The 7,337-nt window shown below is 47.7% G+C and overlaps 1 protein-coding gene across 1 annotated transcript in view; it reads left to right on the plus strand.

The window, feature by feature from the left end:
- The window catches only part of LOC111529498 (FERM domain-containing protein 5), a 337,786-nt gene that overhangs the window by 298,280 nt on the left and 32,169 nt on the right, over positions 1–7,337 (plus strand). The gene's annotated exons all lie outside the window — the stretch shown is intronic.

Here is a 7,337-nt window from a genome sequence, read left to right on the forward strand (position 1 = left end):
CCAAAGTGCTGGGATTACAGGCGTGAGCCACCGTGCCCGGCCAGAATTATTTTCATTTCCCGATCTAAAGAGCAGGCCAGGTGAAAGGAGCAAAAATTTCTCTAAGAGGGGAAATCAGGAAATGGGGAGAGGAGCGGGCAAAAGCAGGAATTAGTAGTGCAAAGGCAACAAGGAAGTGGGATGGGGAGAAAAGTGGCTTCTTCATGGGCCCTTCACATGGGAGTTGAGGGAAATCTGATGGAGTCAGAAGGATCAGGAGGGCTTGTTTCCTGCAGATGCATAGGGCAGTGTGTACCCACCTATTTTGAAGCACTGAAGACAGTGAGTATAGCTAGAACCAAATTTCATGTCTCTTACGAGGCATAGAAGCTCCAGGCTCTGCTCATCTACATGGAAGTAGAGGTGGCTCTTGCTTTGCTTCAGAAAACCAAATCCATCCAAATTATAGACACCCTACCTAAGGCTTTAGGTAGGTAAGGGTAGAACCACTATGTTTAAAATTTCAGGCCAGGCGTGGTGGCTCACGCCTGTAATCCCAGAACTTTGGGAGGCCGAGGCAGGTGGATCACCTGAGGTCAGAAGTTCGAGACCAGTCTCGCCAACTTGGTGAAGCCCATCTCTACTAAAAATACAAAAATTAGCTGGTCGTGGTGGCAGGCGCCTGTAATCCCAGCTACTTGGGAGGCTGAGGCAGGAGAATCACTTGAACCTATGAGGCGGAGGTTGCAGTGAGCCAAGATCGTGGCACTGCACTCCAGCCTCGGCAACAAGGGTGAAACTCCATCTCAAAAAAAAAAAAAAAAAATACAATTTTCTAAATCCAGTGTCACTATCTTATATGAATGGACCGACCTTCCTACCCAAGAAGCAGCATAGACCTGGGAGCTCGGATCTTACTTATATCACTTGTTCGCTGTATAGCCTTGGAAATAAGGTGCTTAACCTCTCTGACCTTAGATTACTCATTTATAAAATGGGGATAATAATATCTACCTCATAGAGTTGTCGGGAGGATTAACCACTATCCCGGCCTCTTATACTTCTTAATACACCCACAGTGAGCCTAACACTGAGCAAAGGCTCAATATTTCGTTGCCAGATTCATTACAGAGTCCATAGGCCCCAGGGGCTCTGCATCATGCATAAGTACAGTTAGTACTGGCTTTTTCCCTTGTTTATGTGAAAGGCACTTCTTTTCTAATAATCTCCACTCCTCCTCTGTCTCCTTTCCCCACGAGCTAGAATCCTAAAACTTAAGCAGCTAATTTCTGAGTCCGGAAAGAGAAAGCTATCCCAGGTAATCATCCAAGTCCTGGTAAGCACAGCATTAGGACCATGGCCAGGCCTTTCACCAAGTCAGCAGACTTCAAGGACACTGGCAAGATAATGAGCTCCTCTCCATCTGTATGCATGTGTGCTAACCATCTTGGGCAATTTTCCCCTCTCTCTCAACCTCAGCAGCATTCTTTACCTAGTATGCAATTTTCCAGCATTGTCAGGAGTGTGAACCACAGGTGCCTGGGCCTGATTTGCAGTCTTTGTGCCTCTCCCTCCCTGGGGCATTCTGTGAGGCTGTGGAATTAGCTGCATTTTTCTCCTCATTCACATCCCTACTAATCTTAAGAGAGTAGATACTGGCCCCAGCCTCACTCAACACCTGTAATCCATTCCTGGCTTACAGCCCTCCATCCCACCTTGCTGCCAAACTAATTTAGCTGTCAGTGTGTTTTTTCCAGGCAATATAGGTCCTAAATTTCACTGCCGTCTCAACCATTCCCATAAAGCCAGGCTGAGAGAAGGGGATGAAGTAGGAAGTACAGAATTTGCTTCAATTTATCTCTTGGCTTCTTCCCAGATGATAAATTTAGTTGCCAAATCCTGATTAATTTCTTTTGTCATTTTTAAAGTAATAGACAGATTTTCTTGTCTAGGCTAGAGACAAGGCAAAGAAAATGGGAAATCAGGTAACAGATTTGGCTTTTAACAGGGATTGCAGGTGTATGAACTCTTTGGGAAGATCAAGTAAGAGAACAAACTGACTGCAAATGGGACCCCACTGTCCAAGGAAGCAAAATGTCTGACACGCAACAGGTGCTCCAAAAAATGTTAATAGAATGAATAAATACAAACATGAATGAATGGAGTCATCAGGTCACTTATTCCTTCAATGAACATCATTTGAGCCTAGCTTAGGCTAAGACGGATTGGCAAACTTTTTCTGTAAAGGGCCAAATAGTAAGTATTTTTGGCTTGTCGGGCCATATGGTCTCTGTCGCAACTACTCAATTCTGTCATTGTAGTGTGAAAGCAGCCATAGACGATACATAAATGAATGAGCAAGGCTGTGTTCCAGTAAAATTTGATTTCATTGGAAACTATGACAGCAGGCTGTAGTTTGCCAACCCCTGGGCTAAGAAATCAGAAAGAGCTGGCTTCAAATCCCAGGTTGTTCTTTAACTAGCTCTGTGACAAGGCAAGCAACAGTATCTCTAAGCACTCAGTCTCCTCATCCATTAAACAGGGATTAAAATGGTAGTCACCAGCCGGACGTAGTGGCTCACACCTGTAATCCCAGCACTTTGGGAGGCCGAGGTGGGCAGATCACCTGAGGTCAGCAGTTCAAGACCAGCCTGGCCAAAATGGTGAAACCCTGTCTCTACTAAAACCAAAAAACACTGGCCAGGCGTGGTGGCACGTGCCTGTAATCCCTGCTACTTAGGAGGCTGAGGCAGGAGAATCACTTGAACCCAGGAGGTGGAGGTCGCGGTGAGCCGAGATCGCACCACTGTATTCCAGCTTGGCAACAAAGCAAGACTCTGTCTCAAAAAAAAAAAAAAGGTAGTCACCTCATAGAGTTGCTGGGAGGACTGAATGAAAGAGGGCATGTGAGACAGGGCACACAGCATGCACTCAGTAAATGTGAGTCTTTATTGTTATTTTGTTTTGTTATTATTTTGTCATCTCCCCCATTGAAATGTAAGCTCCATTAACAGGACTCTGGGTTGTTCCCTACTGCATTCCCAGCACCTGTGACAGTGCCTGGCACATATAGTAAGCGTCAGGTGGATGGATGATGGATGGATGGACGGATGGATAAGCTAGGCACAGGATGTTTAGGCTCTCTAGAAGAATAGTAAAAGTAAATACAACATAGTCTCTGACTTCAAGGAGCTTATAGTCTAATATGGGAGAGGAAGACATACTAAAACCTGACTATAATTATAGTCAGGAAAAAGGAAATAGTAAATAGAGGAAGCTATTTGAAGGAAAGAATCCCTTTGAAAAAGAATCTATTTGAAGGGAAGGTGAGGCCAAAGGATCTTCTGGAAAAAACTCTCCAGGAGCCCCCAGTGCTTTCCACAGTTCACAGCCTTAAACTCTGGAAATGCCTGTGGGCTCATCCCCACCCTGGGATATCAGACAACGTTATGCCAAAGCCAACACCCTGGAGAGATGTTCGCTTTACACAAAAGCTCAGGTTTTCCCTGGCATCTTGCAGGCTCTTGCATATTCTGTCCCGATTCACACTCCAATCAATTTAGGACAACACTAGCATTCAAACAAAAATGGAGGTGAGGTAAAGCCTCTCTGAGGCCAGAAAGAGATCAGCAGAGTTTAAAAACCAAAAACCCGCTTTCCTCAGAAGCAAGCTTGTTCTCCTAAATCTGGTCTAGAACTGATTTCTCCCTTGGTCCCAGTGAGAATTTCTCTCTGATGACAAAGGGTTCTCCTGACTTGGATGAGGACTAATCTGATAACTGAGTGAATTACCATGGGGCTAGAAAAGGCACTGGGCTGAGTCAGAAGGCCTGGATTCTGATTGCTGTGTTACCTCAAGTAAGTCACTCTCTATCTCTGGACTTCTATTTCCTTGGCTATGAAATGTTCTGAGGTTCAGAGATTCAGGAGGGCTGCACCGGGCAGCTCCAGCAGGCTGATCCCTTGCCTGGCAACACACAGTGGCCCTGGAGATAGTGCCCCAAGCAACAAGATAGTCTTGCTTAGGCCCTTGTGTGGCCAGGGAGAACATGCCAGGGTCTCTTGTGAATGGGTCTAAGGATGCTATGAGTCATGTGGAATATATTTCCACCAACAACACTGAGTCACTGGTTATCTCCTTAAATGAACCAAACACAAAGCTTGATGGAAGCCACTGTGGCAGAAAGGGGAGGGGGAGCCCCGGTGCAGCTCGCTCGCTCTCTTGAAGCTGTCAGTTGATTCTTTCATGAGCTCATCTCCTCTTGTCCTCAACTATGGTTTGTTTCTTAAGGATACTGGTGTACCCTTTTCCCTCTTCCCATCTAGTTCTATGACATTGTCTGAGAATGCCCCGTGGCCTTGCCTTTAACCTCCCTGCAGCTATTTTTATCACCAGAAATCAAAAGGAACCTGGCCCACCAGTGGAAAGCCTTGTTTCCATTCCAGTTCACCTGAGGCCATTGCCTGCCATCAATAATGATGCCTTGGAAAGACAGTGGTTCTCATTGTGAACAGGATCATGTTCCCTTGGGTGGGAGGAGAAGGGGAGCAAATCAGAAACTTTAAAGAGGCCTTTTCTTTCTTTCTTTTTTTTTTTTTTTTATTTGAGATGGAGTTTTGCTCTTGTCACCCAGGCTGGAGTGCAGTGGTGCGATTTTGGCTCACTGCCACCTCTGCCTCCTGGGTTCAAGTGATTCTGCAGCCTCAGCCTCTCCAAAGTAATTGGGATTACAGGCCTACACCACCATGCCTGGCTATTTTTTTTTTTTTTTTTTAGTAGAGATGGGGTTTCACCATGTTGGCCACGGTGGTCTCAAACTTCTGACCTCAGGTGATCCACCCACCTCGACCTCCCAAAGTGCTGGGATTACAGGTGTGAGCCACCGCACCCGGCCCAAAGGGCCCTTTTCAAACCACAGGAGCACCCCCGACACATACGGATTCCGACGGGCTCCCCCTGGAAGATGTTCCCCTCTCTGCCACGTTGAGAATCACTGCCCAGAGCCATATTATCCATATCAGCCCTTTGCAATATCTCCTTTAGTCCAATGTGTACAGTCCCTGAATTTTGGACACAGACAAACAGAGAAACATGGAAGACATGATGCATGAATCCAGGTCCAGGGAGTGATCAGTGAGTAAGGGGCAAAAGGTTTGCATCCACATCCTGCTGAAGCCTGTGGAAGGTGGGAGTTGGAACAGTGAGAGGCAGAGAAGTGCTCACTCACTTTCTCCCACACACCGTTTGGCATTTCACTGTGGGAAGCAGAATGAAGACAAGCTTGATTTGGTAGATCCATCTTATTCACTCTACATGTCTTTTTTCCTTTAGTTTTTCTTGGCAAACATTTGAGCAGAGTAGGGTTGATGGGAGTGAGAGGATGGGTTCTTATTAACTTCCAGACTAAGACTCACCTTCCCTTTGCTCTGAGGAAGGCAGTCCATCCTGCTGTGGTTAGAAGGTTGCTTTTGAATTTTCTTAGGACAGCTTCTTAAATTTTAATCTCTATACAAATCACCTGGGGATCTTGTTAAAAGGTGTAGGTGTAAGTGTAGGATGGGCCTATATTCTTCATCTCCAGTAAGCTCTCAGGTGATGCTGATACCCCTGATATGTGGGCTACACTTTGAGTAGTAAGCCCTGAAGAGAGAAGAAGGCTTGGTTGCTCCCTCATTTCTGTTTGTTAATTGCATGAATCTCCAAGCCCGAGCCTCTCAGAGTTACCTGCTAGGACCCCTTCCTACCACCTCCTGGAAGTTGCACCATCAACAGCCCTCTTCCTCTTGAGCATTTTTACATGGTCAGGTGGACACGGAATCCTCTATTTTATTCTTCAGCCTGAAAACAGAAACAGTGGAAACCGCCAATTATCCAGGGAGGGGTCAATTTCTTTTTGGTTCAGACTGTTAGAATTTAAAGGAATTTTACTACATTTTCATTACTCCCCTAGGGATGCTGCATCATAAAAGTTAACTTAAAATAGCAAGCATTTAAGTGTCTCAGAGTATTGTCTGTGGGTCAGGAATTCAAGAGCAGCTTAGCTGTGTGGTTCTGGCTCAGGGTCAGTCACGAGGTTGCAGTCAGGAGGTTGGCTGGGGCTGCAGTGATCCACAGGCTTGACTGGAGCTGGGGACTTCATTTCCACGATGGGGCACTCAAATGGCTGTTGGCCGAAAGCCTCAGTTCCTTGCTGGCTGTTGGCAAAGGCCCCAGTTCCTCACCACATGGACCTTTCTATAGGAATGCTGAAGCAACCTCAAGAAGAACGAGTGATCCAAGGGCAAGAGAACAAGGAGGAAGCTGCAATGACTTTATGACCTTAGAAGTCAGACACTCACTCATGCTTTATTCTGTTGATAGAAGTGAGTCACCAAGTGTAAGCCACACTCAAAGAGAAGGAATTAAGCTCTACCTCATGAAATTAGGATTATCAAAGAATCTGTGGAAATATTTTTAAATCACCAGAGTTGCTCTCTGGCCAAGGAGCCACCATGGTAGGTGACCCACTCAAGGGATTGATGGTCCTCATAATCTTACAGGTCTTCTAAGAAGAGCAATAAAGACCACACTCCTTGTGAAGACATTTCAAAATGGAAAGTCATCAATTCCATTCCACTGTGACAGGGTCCATCCAACTAGTGAAACTGCAAAGCATTTAGAGTGCAAGTGAGAGGTGACAATGTGCTAGCAGCCCTCTTAGCGCCTCCTTGGCCTCGGCGTCCACTCTGGAGGCGCTTGACGAGCCCTTCAGCCTGCCACAGCACCGTGGGAGCCCCTCTCTGGGCTGGCTGAGGCCCGAGCCGCCTCCCTCTGCTTGCAGGGAGGTGTGGAAGGAGAGGCGTGGGCGGGAACCGGGGCTGCGCACGGTGCTCCTGAGCCATTGCGAGTTCTGGTGGGCTCAGGCTCCAGCGCAGCGGCCCCGCACAAGGAGCGGCCGGCTGGCGCCGCTGGCCCAGGGCAGTGAGGGGCTTAGCACCCGGGCCAGCAGCTGCGCAGGTTGCGCCGGTCCCCCAGCAGTGCTGGCCGACTGGCGCTGCACTCAAATTCTTAGCTGCCTTCCCACGGGGCAGGGCTGGAGACCTGCAGCCCGCCATGTCCGAGCTCCCCCACTGCCCTGGGCTCCTGAGCGGACTAATCCTCCCCGACAGGCACCACCCCCTGCACCTTGGTGCCCGGTCCCATCAACAGCCCAAGAGGTGAGGAGTACAGGTGCAGCTCGGTACTGGTGGGCAGCTCCGCCTGCAGCCCAGGTGCAGGATCCACTAGGTGAAGCCAGCTGTGCTCCTGAGCACATGGGGACTTGGAGAACTTTTATATCTAGCCAGAGGATTGTATGTGCACCAATCAGCACTCTGTA

Source organism: Piliocolobus tephrosceles, unplaced genomic scaffold, assembly GCF_002776525.5.
Source record: "Piliocolobus tephrosceles isolate RC106 unplaced genomic scaffold, ASM277652v3 unscaffolded_109, whole genome shotgun sequence".
NCBI lineage: Eukaryota > Metazoa > Chordata > Mammalia > Primates > Cercopithecidae > Piliocolobus > Piliocolobus tephrosceles.